The following is a 21644-nucleotide window of genomic DNA, read 5'->3' as shown; positions in this document are numbered from 1 at the left end:
GTTAAAGAGTCCCATTGCATGTAGCTAATACTAGAAAAAACAAGACAATTTTCATCGCAACTGCTCCAATTTAGGGAATACTTTTATAGACATCGCATTTGATTCTCCCAAGACCTTTTTTATTGATATAGAGTATTCCTGATGCTGCTTATATGCTCTTAGGGAAGAGTATTAAAAGTTGTTACTTATTTAAGGTTTCTTATATGCTATTAAACTGTGCTTAGTTGCTAAATCAATTCAAACTCTAAAATTTTAAAATATAAACCCAGTAATTAAACTATGATGGGTTCTATCTCTAAGTATTTTAAGGGTTCAATTTTATTTATCTTTGTTTTTCACAGAAGTTGCTCTCTAGGAGGAAGATCAGTTAGCTCTTTCTTAGCCCTGATATTTTCTGAAAACTTATTTTTCCCACATGATCCTTGTTGACTACCACAATTACCATGCTGTTCAAAAGAAGACAGGCTTCTTGTCAAATCTTAGCTAAGAATGGCGGGAAATTATAAATGAGCCAATGAAAGTTTAAGGTAAAATAATAGAACTGAATTGTATCTCAAGTACACAAAAGGTATTCTGGTAAAAGATTGCTCATTAGAAAAGTGAAATAGTCCCTGAGGTCAGCATAAATTCAGCAAGGCTGGCTTTCATATTTCAGCTTAGTAATATGCATGATCTGCTTATGTTACTAGTACCCACCCAACTTCAGATCCTTTACATGAGAGACACACCACAGTACAGCTGTAGCTCTTACATAGGAAGCATTGCCACAGAATCTACTCAAATTCAGTCGTGGAGAAGAAGGCAGAAATAGAAAAGAAGGCAAAGAACCAATTTTTTTGTGCAAATGACATGACTCAGAAGCACAATGCAAGTCTAACATCCGAGGGTGAGTCTGCACCAATTGTACACTCTGCTTAAACTCTGCCTCCTTGTATGGCTGTGGCCTTATTCATTTTGAACTTTTCTAAAACCACTTCTTTGAATTCACTGCAATCCTTTCCAGGCTGATTCATTTTCCTTAGGCTATTCATGCAGTTCAAATGAATTAGGCCACCTTTCGAAAGAGAACTTAAAAGTAAAGGACCTCAAGTAATTGGATGTTTAAAAATGAAAAATTTGAAGTGCTACCAATCATCTGACCCTCCTTCTGTTAACAATGCCCTACAAAGAAAGCAAAATATCTGTGTCATCCGAGCTCAAAGTTTTACTCCCACCAAACTATCCTGAAAGTTTCATATAACTGATGACTAACTGAAATTTATGATTCACATCTAAATGATTTTGTAAAACAATGATAGAAGATTGAAACTAGACTTTTCAGTAGGACTCTAAGACTCTCCTCCACGAAAATAACTTTATGGTACAAACTAGAAATTCATGTAAGTCTCCATATATTTGTTGGAACTCATGGCCTCCATGATAGTTAGAAGACTAACTTTGATTAATAAACTCTTCAGCTCTTTTTTAGAAGTACCAGAAATATTCCAATAGATTTTGAGATTCATTTTACTATTGACATTATTTTGATTTATATTTTTAATATTATTTCCATTTATTTCTTTTATGAGATATCTTACACTCAGAGACATACATTGTAATGACTGTATTTTTGTTCTCAGATACTTTCTCTCTCTTTTACTTTGTCATTTTGAAAATTCTCCCAGAAACTAGAAAATGAAATGTTCTTCTCTTTCTGCCTCCAATGTATTTATTCTCCTGTAGAATGATTTCTATATCTGTTCCGTGCTTTTGTTGGTGAGAAGACTGGATAACCTGGACAATGTGTGGGTGATGGTCAGAATGGAAGTCTGAGACATTAATGTATTGTATTCTAGCCTGTGCATTCACTTTCTGATTTCTTGAGAAACATTAGCATGGTTTTATGAAAAGGAAAAGAAAAATAACGATCACTTAGGGATAGGAGTATCAGTTCAGTTACTTTGGGTTATAAACATAATTTAAAATGTGTGATTATAAATTTTGAGGTCAAGGAAAAAAATAGGTTAATTTGTATCCTTTCTCATAGATGGATATAAGTGTGTACAGACTCAGCCTGTTATTCAGATCCATCTGAGCATGGATTATGTTTCTAAATATAACAGCTCTTTACATGGCCAGAATAACAATATGGTTTTGAATAATGAGAGACTTCTGTTTGAGTAGCAATACTTTTGTGCTAAGCAAAATATTAGAGGAAACAATGAATGGAATCAATTTTTAGATTACTTCTAACTGGAAAGCTAAATGCCATGAGACATGGCTGTGTAGAATTAAACTGTACAGCAGGTAGCCCTTAACTACGAGTTTTGGATGCCCTCCAGTGCTTCAAATGCCCTAAATGTCCCAGTCACCTCTAAAAAAAAGAGCACTGATAAGATCTCAGTTTTCAAAGGCCAAGACAGTTCTGGTGATAGACTGTGCTGATAACACTTAGCAGTGTTCATATTCTTATTTGCATTTACTGAAATACGATGTTTTTAAACTATAAAATAGGATTTATAGATTTAAACGATTTTACCAAAGCAATATATTTTGTTTCTGTTGTAATATTAATTACTTAAAACAATGCAGCATACAGAAAATAAGGCAATTGTGAGATATTTGGCCAACTCATGATATAGTGTGCATATGCAGAGAAACTAGTAGGAAAAATTGTTTTTATTTTCTCTTCATATTGTAAGAGGAAGGTTGCTTGTTGCCTATGGTGTACTGAGGGCAGCAAGACGGTTACATTGTTCGGGGGAAGGAAGCGCACACCTCAATGATTCTTGTAAAGAAAATTCACCAATAATAATTTTAATGAAACTCATCCACCTGAATAACTAGCAACGAAGTGAATTCAGCCTTCTCTGAACTTCGTCAACTCAATGAGGTGTTAACTTTATGGTCAATGGGAGCATGCACATATTAAACACAGCTAAATGCTTTTTTTCATTCCCTCTTTTCAGAATAGTAACTTTCAGCAGTGCATTTACATGGGAAGCATTTCAGTGTCAAATTTTAATATACTGAAATCAGCACTTTTCTGCAATTGTGGAATATAATGAAATTGTCTCTTGGGAAGAAGGCGAGGAAGAGGAGAGTGCTCATATAAAACTTCAGAGAGGGCTGGGTGTTTAGCTCAGCGGCACAGCGCCTGCCTGGCAAGCACAAGGTTGTGAGTTCGATTCCCAATACTGGAACCCACCCCCCCCAAAAAAAATAAAAAATAAAACTTCAGAGATTCTCATTTATGACTTTAGTGGAACAATTTCTCTTTTCATCAAGTTTTTAAAAACTGTATTTTTAAAATTTCAGTTCTAATCTTAAATAACTTTTAGTACACATTATTTCCAAATTCTTGGAAACACAGATGATTTTTCTTTAACTAATCTTTTGTTTTCTATAACAATATAGGAAAAAGAAAGTTCAAACCATAAAAATAGAAATAATAAAAGTCTTTCTTGATAGTATAGTTGAAGTATCTATATTAGACAACACTCATCATTCAAGTTAAAAATAATCTCTTCAGTTAAAAGGTAGCCTTTCTTATTAATGAAACAGGAGTTTCATTATATGGATTCAGTAAACTTCCAATATTTCATCTACAAATTCAAAGCAAAATGCTTTTTCTGTACAGATTGTAGTTCAGCTTCTTCCAAATGAAACTTAAGATCTTTCTTTCTAACTTTATCAACCCCGTATTGTGAACCAATTATACTGAAGGATTCATTCAGTCACTTAAACCATAAATTCAGGGGCTCCTCTGTTCTTTCTCTTCCTTCTTTCTAAATCTCACGGATCCTTAAAATCTGTTGATTTTTCTACTTTAGTGTCTTTAAATAAAAACTCATGCTCCTTATCAATGACAGCACAAATTTTCATTATCTCCCTGCTGAAAGAAGGTAGGCTCCGCTGAAGCCACTGATCCATGCCTGTTCCATCCTGTTACCCCACCCCCTGTAGAAAGCCAACAGAGAAGGTTGTTCTGTTTGTGCTGTCAGAGTTTGCTTGTTCAAGCTCCTCAGTGGTTACCACTTCTTAAGAGTAAAGCTTGATTTTGTTATGCTATCACCTCATAAACCTCACCATTGCCTAATTTGCCCTGTTCAATATTTCAATCTAAATGGAAGACAGCACTCCCTTTAACCTTCAAATATATTTCTAGTTTGGCACACTGACATCTTGAAATACCTTTTAACCTTACAGACTGCTCAAATCACTCAGCTCCTCTTTTATGAGCTTTATTGAACATCTCTTCTTTGAGAATATATCTTACTCTTTCACCCAGATGGCATGATTATTTTTTTGTCAGTGTTCTAGTTCAGAAATATTTGCAAAATATCACTTATCTTTTATTCTAATGATGTACTTATGTAACTAATTCCTGAATGCCAAGAACAAACAATTCATGTATGTCTTGTACTTCTGCTGAATCTGATACACATCATGATATATTAAATGGTTGTTGAATGTAATTGGCTAAAACGAATCAAAGCACATATTTATGTAAGGCTCTAGTTTTAAAGTTCAGGAGACTATGAATCAGATGTCTATAGTTTAGTTAATACAACTAGTACCTCTAACCAAAAAGAACTCAAAGTGATTGTTAAGAGTGTTTAGAAAAGTCTTGAATTCTTATGTTATATAATGAGACAAAACTGGTACTGAAAATCTACTTTAAATTCATTTTTTCTTTGTTCCTTTGAAAACTCAAACTCTCACCTTTTGTTTCCACATTTGTGAAAAGTACTATAATATTCATATTACTTATAAGAATCATGGGTTAAGCCAGGTGTGGGAGGCATCATAAACCAAGCCAAACCAAGCATGACAAAACCAAACAAAACAAAACACCAAGGACAAAAAGAAAAAAAGAAAAGAATCATGCCTTATTTAATGAGTCAGCTTTTGAAAAGTACTTTGAAGTGAGGTGTGATAATAAATTGTTTCTTGGCAAATTTTTTCTTACCTTTATGTAGGGTTCAGCGAGCCAGTGATCTTTAATTCCTGTGTATGTTTCTTTCATGAACTGGAATGAATCATCAAAATTCACAGGAATTGATGGAAACTGGCCAGAAAGATGACATTCTAATGAAATAGAATTTACATTGAAATAAAATTGCAACAGATGAGAGGAAAGCACAATTAGTCACTGTGATATTGTACAGAGATCTGAAATAGAAATCATTTGAAGGAGGCTGTGATCGACCGTTGCAGTCAGTGTCTGGGCCCTGCCTGCACCCTGAGCTGCCTGGTGACACTGTACCATGTGGTCTGTGGTCCTCTGCAAAGGCGGTTAACCTCTGGGTCCTACGTGTGACATGAGCTGCCTGGGGACACTGGACCAGGTGGTCCGCTATCTACAGCCATTGCGGTACACATCTGGGCCCTGCCTGCTATATCAGGCTTTCTGCCACCATCACAGTTCATGGCTGAGCCCCAAGAGAGCCAGGTGTGCTCCATTGACCTCCTGGGGATAGTGGATCAGGCGGCCCATGGTCTTGCCACCATTGCAGTCCATGTCTGGATCCTGTGAGTTTCTTCTGCTGTCTGGGGACACTGGATCAGGCAGTCCGCTATCTGTTGCCCAAAATTGTTTATATATTCAAAGCAATCCCAAATAAAATAACATTAGTGTACCTCACAGAACTAGAGAAAACATTCCTAAAATTCATGTGGAAACAGAAGAGAACCAGAATAACAAAAGCAATCCTGAGTAACAAAGGCAAGGGAAGTGGAATCACAATCCCTGACTGAAATTATACTACAAAGCTACTGTGATAAAATCAGCATGGTATTGGCAAAAAAACAGACCTGAGGATCAATGGAACATATTGGAAGATGCAGTGACAGCCACAAACATACTCAGCCACCTTATTTTTGAAAAAGGGGCCAAACAAGTTCACTAGAAGAGAGATAACCTTTTTAATAAATGGTGTGGGAAAAACGGGCTTGCTACATGCCAAAGCCTGAAACTGCACCTATGTTTACAACTATGCACCAAATTTAAGTCAAAATGGATTAAAGATCTAAATATTAAAACAGAAACATTAAATCTACTAGAAGAGAAAGTGGGTAGAAATCTTGAAGACATAGGGGTAGGTAGAGAGTTCATAAACAAAAACCAAACTGCATGGGAAATTCTTCAAATAACAGCTGGGGTCTCAGCTTATTGAAAACTTTTTGTACATGTAAAGAAATCACCAGAAGAGTGAAAAGAAAACCCACATATTGGGAAAAAATTTTAGCCAACTGTCTCTTGGACAAAGGACTTCTATCTAGAACGTATAAGGAATTAAAAAATCCAAGCACCCAAAATTCAAAGACCATATCCAAAAATGGTCAGGTGAGATGAATAAATACTTCTCAGGTAAAGAAATAAAAATGGCAAATAAACACATGAAAAATTGTTGAACATCCTTAGCCACTTGAGAAATGCAAATGAAAATAACACTGAGATTCCATCTCAGTCCAGAAAGATTGGCTATAATCAAGAAATCAACCAACACCAAATGCTGGAGGGCTGTGGGGAGAAAGGAACACTTCTCCATTGTTGGTGGGAGTGTAGACTGGTGAAACTACTGTGGAAATCAATCTGGAGATTCCTCAGTAAACTGGGATTACAGGTCCCACTCAACCCAGCTATTCCCCTTCTGAGTATTTTTCCAGAAGAGCTGCAAACATCATACCACAACAATATATGTGTACCCATGTTTATAGCAGTGCAATTTGTAATAGCTAAATTGTGGAAACAATCCAAATGTCCATCGACTGAGGAATGAATAAAAAAGCTGTGGTATTTGTATATAGTGGAATATTACTCAGCTATAAAGAAAGATAAGCTTGGGGCTTTTATAGGTAAATGGTTGCCACAAAAACCATACTCATAAGTGAAATAAACCAGACCTCCATGTGTAAGCAATGTATTGTCTCACTAGTATAAGAACCTGAAAGAGTAAGTGAAATCTAAAAGGTACAATAGTTAGTGAAAAAGAGAAAGAAACTGCTCAAAAGGAAAGAATGACTGAGATGAGGGAAAAGAGAAAATAAGAAAGGGAAATATATATATATATATATATAATATATATTATATATATAATATATATATTTTATACACACACACACACACACACACACACACACACAAAATGGCCGGGATAGTTGTACCATTAATTTCTATTGTTTTTTTCAAAGGAACAGTTGATATTTAATTGTTTCATCATTCTTGCATGTCTATATTTGTTTATCTAAGTAATTAATATGAAGATAACACTATGTAGTATAACAACCACTGTTAATTTCTTTTCACCCTGTCTGAAATTCTGTATTGTTTTTATGTTTTTTCATTTATGTCTCTGTGTTTGTTAGTATGTTTTAGTTCTTTTATGTCTAAAATAAAATTTTTAAAAAATTTTGAAAAATTCTTTCCTCCCAAACACATTTGACATTAATCAAAAGAATAAAACTTTGTGATTTATATGTAAAAGTACTCCAGTAGAAATCCAAGCATTAGCTTAATTTGAGAAATACATATTTTCTTTTCTTGGGAAATTTCAAGTTTATAATTTAATGTGTTTTGATCAATATACAATCCTATAAAACTACCACCATAGTCAAGATATGGAACATATTAATCACTTACTATTTTTTCATGTTTCTTCAGAGATAATTTCTTCTCATCTGGGGTAGCCAACTGCTTATATTTCTGATACATTTTAATGTATTTGTCCTAAAACTGCATTAAAATTAAGCCATATAATTTGTATTTGTTTGTATTTGGCTTCTGCTTAACAAAACAATCTTGTGAGATTTAGTATTACTGCTTTGTGTATTGGCAATATTTAACTTTTTTGTTGAATAATATGCTATATGCATATACAGTCATTGGCTGGCTAAGGATCTGTTGAAATACTGATTATCTTTCAAGTTCAAAATTATTGTAGATAAATTTCTGTTAGAATTGTGGATAAACTTTTCATACACATGTAATAGTTCACTTGCCTTGGATAAATATCTACCAGCAAAACTGCATTTTTGTTTAAAGAAAGAAAACTAGTCAAACTGTTCACAAAATAACACCTGTAATATTTTGTATGCACACTAGTAATATGTAAGATTTCTAGTTCTTTCGTTTCCTTTTAAATTTAAGATATCATTCTTAATTGTGTTAGTCTAGAAGGATGTATGATGTGTATTTATTTTGTAATCTATAATCTGACATTTTCTTTATTAATTATGTATGGATATTCACTTGGAATGATTGGTAACCAGAGACTTCTATCTTTTACTCCATGGGCAACAGATTACATAATACGCAATTTTTAAATTATATTTGTTTTAAAGCCTGCAGAAATGATATCAGTGTTTCTGCCAAACATAAGGCAAGTTGTAAAATCATAAATACATGAGAATAGTTAGAGAAAAGAAATGGTTTAAAAATTAACATCTGTTTTTTCAATTATTTATTCTTGATTTGCTTTTAATATACTATCTTTCTATGGTTAAAATTTAGATCATTCATTTCAGTTCATATTAATATAAGCATTTAATTTTACATAGATTTATATAAATATAGCAATAGGATAAGTTTTAGGTGACTCCAGCAAAGTTTGACAGTCTTTGTTTATGTTATCTGTCATCCAGTTCAAACTATTGTAAAATTTTTGTTGGGCTTTCTTTGTTTATTTGTTTTATTTTTGGGGACAGGGTCTTGCTTTATAGTTTAGGCTGCTCCTGAACTCACTATGTAGCTCAGGCTGGACTCAAACTTGCTTCAGTCCTCCTGCATCAGCCTCCAGAGAGCTGGAATTATAGGTGTGCACCACCACACCTGATTTATTGTATCATTTAACTGATCATTACTAGGAGTTTTTAAGGTTTTTACTTTTTTGTGGCCAAAAACTACAGTCTACTGGTTTTAATTTTTAAAATTTGAAATATTCATGGTCTAACCTATAGTTTATGAAGATTAACATTTCATTCACCCTTTTAAATTTACCTACTTGAGGTATGTATGGACACTTTTACTGATAATCTTATTATGTATCATTTCAACCATGTCACTAATTGTTTCATATATTTTAAAGCTCTTTATATTTTTTTGGTCTATTTTTGTCTTAAGGATGAAATATCACTTAATATCACTACTATGCTTTATAACTATATCCTTTCTCCTAAGCAAACATTTGTTATTAATCCCTTCCATTCTTAATAGTATCATCTTACATTTGTTCATCCTTTTATTTTTAAACTATTTTTTATATTTAATGAAGATTTCCTCTAACTTTCAAATAACTTGCTTTTTATATGATTAATTTTTTTTCATTTTGACTTGGATTATTTAAATTTAATTAAATTATTTATAGGTTTGAGTTCAAGTTTCTATCTTCCTAGATTTTCTATTTGTCTCACCACTTGCTCCTGTTTTTCTAACATCTTTTTGTCAGATAGCGTAATTTTTGCATTCTTTCAGAAGTCACTTAACCTTAGTTTTATACCTCTTTGCAATTTTATTGTGGTTTTCTGAGTCTCCACAACGTATTTTTAATCAACAGAGTGTGCCTTAACATTTTTATACCATGTATTAAAAAAATATATATTTATATACTTCAATTTCCTTTTCACGTTCTGTGTTGTGACTTCTTTGTGAAAAAGTACATAACATAGCATTATTAATTTATTTTTAAAAATTGCCATTTAAGATAGCAAAGATTGAAAATATGCTTTATATCTTACTCTACATATGTCGTAGTATCTTTATTCCTTTCATTGTATCTGATTTTCCATTAATTATTTTCCATTTACTTGAAAATATTTAGTGGATATATAGTGTATATTGGTGGTAATGAATTTTCTTAGCCTTTTTTAAACGAATATTTTTATTTCACCTCATAATTTTCAGGATAATTTGAATGAATATAAAATAATGACTGTTTCTGCATTCTAAAGAACATATTCTGTTATCCAGTGCTTCACATAGTTTCTGAGGGGAAGTACATGGAATTTTTTATTTTATACCTCTAGTATCATATGCATTGATCGCTAAATTCTAAGATTATCTCTGCCACTGATATCTATGTTTCAAATGTGTGTCTTGTTATTTGTCCATTTTCATTTTCAATGAATTTCTTGAGTTTTTAATTTATTCTTTTTATTAACTTTGAAAAAAGTCATTATTTAAGTTGCTTTGGTTACTGCTGTCTTTTTGCATTCCTGTGTTTTTTCTTCTAGATCTTTACACAATTACTTCATATTTCCCCCGTATGAGTAAACATCTCTCGTTTCCCACACATTTTTTTCAACTTCAGTTTATATGCTTTGCATTGCTGCTTTCACTTACAATATGCATTATTTACTTTCCTGGGGAGCTTTAAATATTTTTTTGACTCAGGTATTTGGGAGGACTCACAGACCCACAAAACACACTCATACATGTCTTATGTGTAAATGCAAAGAAGTGCACCCAGGAAGAAAGAATATGAAAAAGCCTGAAGAAGTTAGAGACCTTAATGTGCAGATGCCCCAGAGAGTGGGTGTCTGGAACCAGCTTGGAGGAGGCAGATTCATCACAGGAAACGTGGCTTTGGGAGAATGCAAAGAAGGTACCAGAAGTTTATGTACTCTTGGACACCTGTCCAAAAAGTCCTGGTTGGGCTATATTAATTAGGGTATTTTATGATTTTTTGTATATTTGAATCCACACAATGCTTAAGTTTGTGGGTCTGGTTTATTTCACTTACCAGTCTCAAAGTACCAGCAATTCTAAGTCTATCAAGCACTTTCTTTACCTAACTCTCACCTACCAGCCTCAGGTCCAAAAGTGAAGTAAGTTTTACATTCTGGAAATAATTACACAGAAATTAAGTTTGCACTTCCAGGTTTCCTATCATCTAACTTACTCATTAGAGATGCGGGTATTTATTTATGGCTAATTTCAATACTGAATGGAATTCTGGAACAAAAAAGGAAAAGAAATTAGGTAAAACTAAGGAAATGTAAAGGAAATACAGATTTCAGTTAACAATAATGTATAATAATAAATACCATTAACACATGCAAATCTGTCATTTTAACTACTGTAAAGTGCTAGCATAAAATGCTAATAATAGGCTGAAGGTCATCTGGTCCTTATATATATTAACAATTTTTCTGAAAACTACTTTTAAAAAATCTATATAAATTTTTCACCATTGAATTCTACATTCTATTGAATCATATCAGTCCTTCTTATATACTTTAAAATTGTTTGAAAAACATTATGTTTATATAACTTGAACTGGAAAGTGTTCTACAAACCTCCCATCTATTTCAACTATTTTTATGAATGAAATGACACAATAGAAAGTCTTTTTAAGTTGAAATTACTTATTTGCTTTAGTTATAAAAATAAATTTTGTGCATTATTACTATAGATTCATGCCCATGCTAAATTAATACAGTAAGTAGATATTTTGCCTCAAATAATTTTATTAAGCTGTGTTATTGATATTTAGAAAACAAATTCAGTATTCTGCATCAAAAAGTAAAGGCTTATGAGACATCAAAATAAGCAAAGTAAAATTAATGAAATTCAAGGTTCTTTCCTATCTATTATCACTTCTTGCATATCACGCAACCATAAAATTTAAGCTTAATGACTTAATGCTTCTTTTGATTTCTGCTGCATTTGCAGACTCATTATTCTCAGCTAGAGGGTCAGTTGAAATGGCACATGTAAGATGGTCTTACTAACACATGTGACAGGTGCTGCCATGTGACTTCTCATGCTTTATTTACCTGATAGCCTCCACTATTATTTCATGATCTTAAGGAACTATTAGATAAACAAACGTGAAGTTCTAAGAAATCTCTTGAGATCTATATTCCAAAACACTACAGGATCGGTTTCATTTTATTTTATCAAAGAAAATCACAGTTCCTACCCTCTGTATGAGAGGATCAATGACATTTTATTGCAAAGTGCCAAGTATATTGGCCAGACAGAAGATTTTATGAACATTAAACAAGTTTCAATATGTACATACATGATTATCATTTAACATATGATATTCAAGTAGAGGGATATCTGTTGTGACAGGATTATTTCTAAAAGTTACAATAATTTTTATTATTAACATCATCTTTATTACTTCCATTGTCACTTCTAAGCAAGGTATTTTACTGTTTTCTCGCTAAATTTTTGAGCATATACATCCTTTGTAACTGTGACAGTATTATTCTCAATTCAAATCCGTTGTGGTAATGTATCAGAAAATTATTTTCATTAGATAACTTATTTTTACTGCAGACATTAACATTTTCTGGAGAATAACGAAGGGCAATTTAATGCAAATATGCCTGGGTCAAAATATCTTGCCTTTATTCTAGTTGAAAATAATTCTCATTGCATAAATTTCACATTGTATAAAATAATTATGCCCATGAATTATTACATGTACTTGACTTACCCATTAGGAGGAACTGAGCTGCACATGGAAGAATATTCTTACATAAAAATTCTTCTAAATCGAATGACCTTGTGGAGCATGTAAAAACAGTATTATCCATGTTAATTCAAATGGTGCTTTTTATTTTTTTATTTTTATTTTTATTTTTTTTTGGTTTTTCTCTGGTACCGGGAACTGAACTCACAACCTTGCGCTTGCCAGGCAGGCACTTTGCCGCTGAGTTAAATCCCCAGCCCCTCAAATGGTATTTTTTAATATTTTATTTTGCTAGTACATATTTGCAGTATATGAAATTTACATTCATTTTAGGGATTAAGTGCATGGACATGACATAGCTCGATTCCTTCTTATTCCTTTCCATTAACCCACCCACATCCTCCCTCTATTTCTAGGTTCATTTTCCCCATTTGCATTATTAATGTTATTATTATTTCATGTTTATGACATATAATGTTTGCCTTCATTGTTGGTATTTGGTTATATACAGGACACCTCTTAATTCTTTTTACATCTTCTTCCCCACCCTCAGTCTGTTGGAGGCTTTCTGTTTGCAAAGTATCTTCCTATTTACATTTATCTATCTTTTATTTTGATCTTTATCTGTACTTTGAATTACTCAAATGAGAGAAACTATATGGTAATGAAGCTTGTGTGTCTGATTTATTTCACTTCAGTTCTCCAGGTGTATCCATTTTCTATAACTGTCTCAAATACATCCTTGTTTATAGTCAAGTAGTCATTGTGCATAAATGTATAAATGTTACCCATTCATCCGCTGTCCACATACAGTCTGCTTCCAGGATTTGAAGATTTTGAGTTGTGCTGCTATAATATTGATGCACATGTGCAACTGTAATACAATGTTGCTAACTCCTTTGGGAAGATGTGTAGAAGGGGAATAGCTGGGTCAAATTCAATTTCTATTTTTAATTCTTTGAGAAATCTCATTCTGATTTCTATAATCATTGTACCAGTTCATGGCTTCACTAACAAAAAAGAGTTCCTTTTTCATTGCAAGCAAAGCAGCATTGATCATTATTTCTGAGGTTCCACTTTGATTTTTCTATGATCAAAGACGTTGAGGATTTTTTATGTGTGTATTCGTCATTTGTACTTCTGAGAAATGTGTATTCATTTAACTTGTCCATGTATTGATGGGGAGACTTTGAGGGATTTGTTTTTTCCAAGATCCTGTATGTATGTATAGATAGATAGAAAGATAGATGATTGATAGATAGATGATAGATAGAGAGATAGATGATAGATAGATGATAGATAGATACAGACAGGCAGAGAGACAGAGACAGAGAGAGACTGAGGGAGACAGTACACATTTAGTGTGAGCAGAAATTGTAGTTAATCTGAAGATTCATTTTGGGTAGACTCTTTTCTCTGGTGATATGTTTTCTTCTGATGATATGTTTGTCCAGAGATACTTTCAAGCCTTCTGCCCTTCAATTTAAATGGTTTGGAGCCTGTCACTGCACTGAGAGGACAGAATTACTATTGGTTATAACAGCATCAACAGATCTGACCACACATCGCTTCTGTGAGTTGAACCTTTTCTCACACTTTCACCGTTTATCAGTCATCTTTATCATCAGCGGGTGTGACGCGGAAGAGCAGGGAGGAGATGGGGGATGGGAGAAGTGAGTAGAAGTACGAGGAGAGCTAAACAGGAGAAACAAGAATAAGTAAAAATTTACGCAATGGTCTGCAGTCATATTCTGTAAGAGGTCTTTCATATTTGGAGCGAAGGGTTGATAATAAAATACTTTTGGGAGCAGAGGCAGGACGTAGGAGGAGAGACAGACGTATAACTAGGGATTAAAGAATGCTGTGAGCTTCTCAGAACCCCGTGTTTACCTGTTTATCTGTAAGGTTGAGAGGAGCGAGAGAAAACAAGGGGCTAGCTAAAGTAAGAACCAAAGAAACCAAATAGGTAAGACAAGGTCAACATAAGAGAAGGTGGGAATGTCCGAAGGAAAGAGAAATACAGGGAGAAAAACAAGCAAAAGGAGCTATTAGAAAAGTGGAAGAAACAAGCAAAAATAAGAAAATAGTGTTGCTACAGATTGCAGAGTTAAAGAAAAGTAGTACACAGAGGAGAGAAAATGAACGACTAAATCAAAGTAAAAGTAACAAAAACCCAGCTCTGGCAAGCACAAGGAAATAGTTCCATTCCCGGTACGGGAAAAAAACCAAAAAAAAAAAAAAAAACCGAAAAAGAAAACACTAAGAATATATATTTGAGGTGTACTTATTACCTTTGAAATAAATTTAAAAATCCTTTTAGAGCTGGGTGTGGTGGCAGACACATGTAATCCTAGCACGCAGGAGACTGAGGAAGGAGAATCTCCCTGTGTTTGAGGCCAGCCTGCACTACATAGTGAGAACCAGTTTCAACGCCGCTCAAAGATAAAATTAATTTAAAATAAAAATCCTCTTAGAGTTTGACAGTACTTAGGTATTTGGAACACAATGATTCCAACTCTACTAACAAATAGGAAAGCATAAAATGCAAGTAGGTACTAACGTTTATTGTATAAAAATTGTGTATCATGATCAGAAATTCATATATGGTTTATTATAAAAAACTGCAGTGTAATTTGAAGAAATACACTACATATAATTCTGTCTATATTTCTAAGAATATTCATTAATAATTGCAAGTACTGAAGAACCATACTGAGACATGTAAAAGTTATTTAAATGTAAAAATCACATTACTCCTATAGGTTAAGCCGTATAATTTAATGTAACACTTAAGAAGGAAATTTTGCTATTACTGACTTTTCATGAAAATTGTCCAGTGACGGTGTAAAGCAGAAGAGCAGCTACGGGAGAGAGATGAAAGATGATTTTCTATCCATTGCTAAATACTGGAACCAAAGGATGAGTATACAGGGAAATCGTTGCCTCACCTCTCCTTTTACAACCACTTGAATATTTTTATAGTAAATGCGTGTTTGGTCCTTGTGCATGGCGTCATTGTTTAAATTTATTATCATCACTCAAGATAAATGGAAAGCTAATTTAATATCATAATTAGAATTTAAGCTTTTCACGTTGACTTACGGCCTGAAACTGATATTTAACCAAATCTCCTGGTAATCATATAGAACTAAAAATCAAAAATGTTCTACCCAATGCTATGCCTTCTGGCATCGTTCACAGTCTTCCTGGCATCTCACAGAGCATCAAAGAAAACTGTTAGTCCATGTCCAGTGTACAAATCTGACTATATTTCTATGAGCTAAGAGGTTATTTTTTCACCTATGTTAAGCAAGTGAAGTCATCCCATCCTTGGGATGTTAGTAATGGATTCCAAGGCTGCTATGTGATGTCACTGGCTGCAGAGGAGAGGGAAGTACTGTGGGAGAGATCGCATAGCACCTTGTGTGTCATGTGTTGCATTTTAACTAACTATTCTAGCCTGGAACTGCTGGGGAGGAAAAGGACAAAACTGAACAATTTAAGGAACTCTGGATTTAAATACTTTATTTTTTATTGATAGCTCTACCTGCATGCTTTTGCTCATTAAGTCATATGTATTTAATGTTTCAGTAAAAATAACCTTATATATTATAAATGTGAACTAAAATAAAAGTGATAATAATGAAAACAAAAATGGGGGAAAGAGATAAAGAGAAGAAGAAAATTAAGAGCGTGGAGAGAGAAAGGGGACTAAATCCAGAGTTCCTTAACATCATATATAAAAAATTTATATAATTATCTACAAAATATTATTTTTCTATGAGGTTTTCTTTGTATTTTATCTGATTCTTTCTACACATAAAACCTATGGAAGTAGAATTAATTAAACAATACTTTATACAAATATATGAAACTATGCATAATGTTTTGATTCAAAAGCACATGCAGACCAAATTTATTATTTTTTATTTTATGGAAATAAAATTTCAAAACAAAATAATAGGAGAATAACCATAGCTAATACACTGCATATTGTTATCTTCAAAGTAGGCACTCAGAGTATAAGATATGGGCAAAAAAGATTCTCCAAGCAACCCAAATTTATAATGCAATTTGAAGTTGTTTTAACTTCACCTTGGGGAAATAAACATACTTCAAATAATTTACTTAAGGAAACAATTTTAATCAGTTTTTCACATACCTCTTTTTGTCAGTCATTTCAAGGACTCCATGTAATATTTGTAAAACATGAGACAATTTAAAGTTTTATCACAAAATAGTTAAAATGACTAAGAAAAAAGAGTAAGTTTATCCTAGTTATTTCATAAATGTTAAAACTGTGAATTCCTAAAATACATTAAAATCTTTTCTGACATACAATATTTAGCTAGATAATATTTAAGTATCAAGACATTCATTATGTCAAGACCAAGTCAGAACTGTCATTTTTAATTTCCATGAATTTTGTGTGGAAGGTACTGACCTGCCAATGTTGTTTTGATGGATTTGCTAAATGTTACCTTCACGATACGGAAATACTTGACCAGATTTCAGATTTTGCAATGTTTACGTAGAAATAATGAGCTATCATGAGGAAGATGCCCAAGAGTAAAGACAAAATTCATTTATGTTTTACATGCATATTGTGCACAGAGCCTGAAATAATTTTCCACGGGCCCCATCGTGAAGCAAAGGTGTCCTTGTCTTAGCCACTCACACGGACAGTGTGCCATTGTTCAGGTTCTCCTCATTCCTGTCTGAGTTTGTATGAATGATCACTAGATAGCCATTATGTGATGATATATATGCAATTACCAATAAAAAATCATTTTCTTCCATTTAGCCACACAAAAGTAGTTAACCGTAAAAAGGAGATATATCATTAATACAGTAAAAAACGAAGGAATTTCAGAGCAACAGTGTAGCATAGTTGCATCACCAGGCTACCTGTACTTGCTCTTAATCAACAATAAAAATAAGCAATGGTTGTTTTCCATACCCACCTACAGTGCTGTATTTTGATTAAGTTATAATGCTTTGCACTACTTCCTTTTTCTTTTTCTTTTTTGAAGTTAGAAGAAACATCAAAAGCATTTCAGTGACCAGGAGTGGATCCTCTGGGCATGAGAAGGTATTTTGCTGAAGGATTTTCAAAAATATTTGCTCCAGAGTCTTCTGCCTTATTAACAGAATAGTATTTGTTGACTCAGAATTTCCTCTTTGATTTTATAAACTGACAGAATTCTTTGTTCTATCTTGAATTTAGTTTCTTCAACTCTTCCCGTCATGCACTTTTACTATATCATGTGCAGGTTCTCATTTTGGGTGATGGCATCTTCTGTTTTAGTCAGCTCTCTAGCACTATAACAAATACACTAGATAATCAAAGTATAAAGTGAAAAAGACTTGTTGGCTCACAGTTTAGAGGTCCACGATGAACGGAAGCTGCAGCTTTTGGCCTATGGTGAAGCACAATGGTAGAAGTGTATAGTGGGGTAAATTTCTCCCCTCATCCCAAGTTAGGGAGCACAGAGAGAATGAGAAGGATTGGGCTCCCTAGTTCCTTTTCAGGCGTACCCCTCATGACCTAAAACCCTCTACAACACCCCACCTCTTACAGGTTTAGCTGTGCTATAGGAACATAAATAGTTCCTTTTGTTATCACTGTTAACTACAGAGATATCTGCCATCCTTTTGACATGTTCAACAATATCTTCACATGACACAGTAGCTAAAGAGCCTTCAGTGAATGATGAACATAGATAGCAGCCTCACATCTAGCACTGTGGAAAATCCCCCACTAGTATTGTCCAACTTGCACATGTGACATTTTATTGCTCTCCCCGGGACTTCTCACATGGGAGTATCTAGGCACATATGAAAAGACAGAGTGCAGCCGAAGGGTGCTGTAAGTGTTGTTATCCTCCTGAGGATGCTGAATAAACTATGTCTCAAATATTTGCATTTTGATTCAGACCCCTTAATATGAGGTCGAATGTGAAATAATGTGGATGCTTAAAAATGTCTGGTTTGGGAGCAGCTTGGGTTTCAGATGCTTGAGTAAGTGATGCTCAGTTTGTACTATCTGTAACAATGCTTTAGCAATAGCTTTAGCACAACAGTAATGAGAAATATGGTTGTTATACAGGTAATAGTTCCAAGAGGAAAAGTAATCTCATGAAAGAAAAAATTTCTCTGTCAGTTTCATTATTGAGGGATCAAAATCAGATGATTGTGGTTTTTTTCTTACTGTCTTGTTAGCATATTGTTCCATATACAGAACAATTAATATAGTAAAAAGGCTGTCCCTCCAATTCATGTATATATTTTAAAATAAACTTTACGTTGACTTTCCTGTTATGTTCAGTTAAATAGTTCCTTATCTTGAAGGAAGAATTGAAAATATTTCTTAGTGGTATATATATGTGTGTGTGTGTGTGTATAGATAGACAGACAGATAGATAGATATGTCTGTGTATATGTATGTGTGTATTTAGAAAAAGGGAGAGTTTATGAGGAAATCATATATTTTCTTATTAAATTTATTCATCTTAGTTCAGAAATAGTTTCCTAACGGTAATCTGGGAACTTTACAATTTTGGAAAGCTCTATCTTTGTATTTAAAATATCTCATTACATTTAGAAAACAAGGGGCTGTAGATTTAGCTCAGCGGCACAGTGCCTGCCTGGCAAGTGCAAGGGTTTGATTCCTGGTACTGGAAGAAAAAGCAAAACAAAACAAAACAAAACAAAACATTTAGAAAACAAAGTTAAAAATTAGGAAAATTTTCATTTTCACTTTGCTACCCTCTGAAATGACATGTAGGGAAGTATTTGTATATGTATATCTGTGCACACACCTATTTGTGTAATTGATTTCCATGTAATCAATGTTGAATGTTTCCCAATGCAAATTCTTTATTCTGTAAAAATAATTTATTGCTTTTATTAAAAAGGACTTCATTTTATCATCATTCCCTCCTAATTAGTAGGCTGTTTCCAAAATTTTATTGAGGATGTGCTTATGACAGGATATTCTGTGGCAGTGTGAATTCAAGTTAATTTAGGCTAGGTAGTTTTCTACAGTCTCATAGTGTTTTGATTAAATAAAAGGAAACTAGGAAGCAAAACCAATCTCAAGTAAAAGGATCAATAAAGACCGATGGGCTTGTTTCATTTAACAAAAAGGGATTTCATGCACAATAGACCCATTAACTCATTTCCTATAGAAAAACTTTGCTCTATTACCTTTTGAAATCTGTGCAATTACTACCTTTTTTTACACATGTGGATCAAATACGTGTATTATAAATCAATGCTTTAGATGCTTAATATTGTCAATATATTTCTTTTTATATAATATGTAATTGTTATAAAACATTTTTGTAACTTCTTTTAGTTCCTGTAAGATTTCAACCTCCATGTAAGCTATTTTGCACGTAATAAAGAGCATTAAGAAATATTTATATATGTGTGATTATTAAGAACAAAAAATATCACCATAAAATAATAGAAACTATTTTTTAACAGCCTAGACAAAATGGAACATGTTTTTGAGCTAGATCCAACAGCTTTGAGGTTCAGCTCTTATAAATTGCTCCTTGGGTGTACTCATTACATGCAACAAGAAGAACCTACAGAATATTTTCATAAAGCAAACTAATCATTCCCTGTTTAGCCTTGCTCAATTGTATTTGCTAAGTGGTACGTTTTAACACTTGAGTGAAATGAGAGATTTGTGTATAACTTTTCCTGTCCTTCTCTGATAATAAAAGTACTACAATCATGTTAGTTCCTAGACTAAGATAGCCCTCTAAAAATAGTTAGCACTATATATTTCATGTAAAGTTAAGTATTTTCTCCTCCCTTCATTTCAGCCTACCCTAGCAAAGCACCTCTAAAATCTATATGAGGTAAGTTGCTTGTAGAACTTGTCACAGTATTTCTTCTTCTGTCCATGCTCTTGGGTGTTACCTTCTCAGACTGCAAATCTAGCCATGTGAGTTGCTTGCCCAACGAAGCGATATCAGATATTATGCTCACAGAGACTTACAAGACTTTACACTTTGGGGCTTCCCTTCTCTTGCTGGTAATAGAAACATTGCTGAATGTTTGCACATGAGAACGTCAGGACAGCCTGAGGGGTGATAAGAGATATGAATCCCTAGTCATTCTGAGTTCTCGGGTTCCTCTCAAGCCAACTGCGGTGAGTCTGGACATCCTGGAGTACTCAGTAGTAGATGAGATACCAGCCAAGCCCTTAGAGTAGTCAAGCCAGCTCACATTAGAAAACCACCAAGCTGAACTCTAAATCATGAATAGTGAAACTTTTATTGTATTACCTCCTACATCACAAAGCAAGAGCTCACTGATATGCTCTAGAATTAAGGTTGTAATCAGGTTTAAAATGTAAGAAACATAAAAATTCCTACTTTGGCAGATGTTGATAGCTTACCAGTTCGGTCCTGCTTTCTTCAGTAGGCTGCATTACAAGTTCTTTGTACTACAACCATGACCATGTTGGGAAGTGTAATAACTCCACTTCTACTTGCACTGCATTTAGATTTCTACTTCTGAAAGTGCATGTTCACCTTTGTTCTGCTGAGTTGTCTTGCTTCTCACAATCCCTTTTGCCAAAGAGCTTTGTCAAGCAATCTGGAAGAATCTGGAAATTATGTACATTTGATTAAGTGCATAGGAAAGTGTGATTACTTCCGTGACATTACCAAGGCCAGGCAGACTCAAAACATTCTCTAGAGAATCACTTAATAACTGATACCCTGAAATGGGTTCAATGTGTTACCAAATTACAGGGGGTTAATTTAATACCTTAAAGTAGTTTCTTAGAAGTCTTGTTTTGTCGTATTAAGGAGAAAGAACCATGGCATTCAAGATGAGGGCATGGGTCCTAGGGCACAATGAAGACTCACATTAAGTGCTGCTTTAACTTTACTATCTTCTCTCTTTTATACCTTGTTTTATCCTTGATATGAGGATATGAGTTGACAACCCCGATTTTCAACATATTCTTTTTTATCATGCTTAGAAAATTCAAGCATTTAAAATTTTCATTTATTTTCAAGTCTCAAACCATCTGAGAGAAACGTGTTATGTTTTATAATTCAGTTACATTCATTTGGCCCTACATGTGTATTCAAATCTCCTACCTCAAAATGAAATACTGGGGGGCTGGGGATTTAGCTCAGCGGCAAAAAGCGCCTGCTTGGCAAGCGCAAGGTCGTGAGTTCGGTTCCCGGTACCGGAGAAAAACCAAAAAAA

At 33.7% G+C, this 21644-nt stretch overlaps 1 long non-coding RNA gene across 2 annotated transcripts in view; it reads left to right on the top strand.

The window, feature by feature from the left end:
* Positions 1-21644, top strand: part of LOC102022031 — a 74774-nt gene that overhangs the window by 42707 nt on the left and 10423 nt on the right. Inside the window, exons 4-5 of one of the 2 annotated variants that reach the window (XR_262421.2) lie at positions 13859-13977; positions 15167-15295. The exons of the other annotated variant lie outside the window; for it this stretch is intronic. This is a non-coding gene — a long non-coding RNA (uncharacterized LOC102022031). Of the gene's footprint in view, positions 1-13858; positions 13978-15166; positions 15296-21644 lie in introns of those variants that run through there. 2 annotated transcript variants of the gene reach the window in all.

The sequence above is a fragment of the Chinchilla lanigera genome, unplaced genomic scaffold (assembly GCF_000276665.1).
Source record: "Chinchilla lanigera isolate Chin_1 unplaced genomic scaffold, ChiLan1.0 scaffold00046, whole genome shotgun sequence".
In the NCBI taxonomy this organism is placed as follows: domain Eukaryota; kingdom Metazoa; phylum Chordata; class Mammalia; order Rodentia; family Chinchillidae; genus Chinchilla; species Chinchilla lanigera.
The sequence above is the reverse complement of the archived record's forward strand: the minus strand, read 5'-3'. Positions and strand labels throughout refer to the sequence as shown.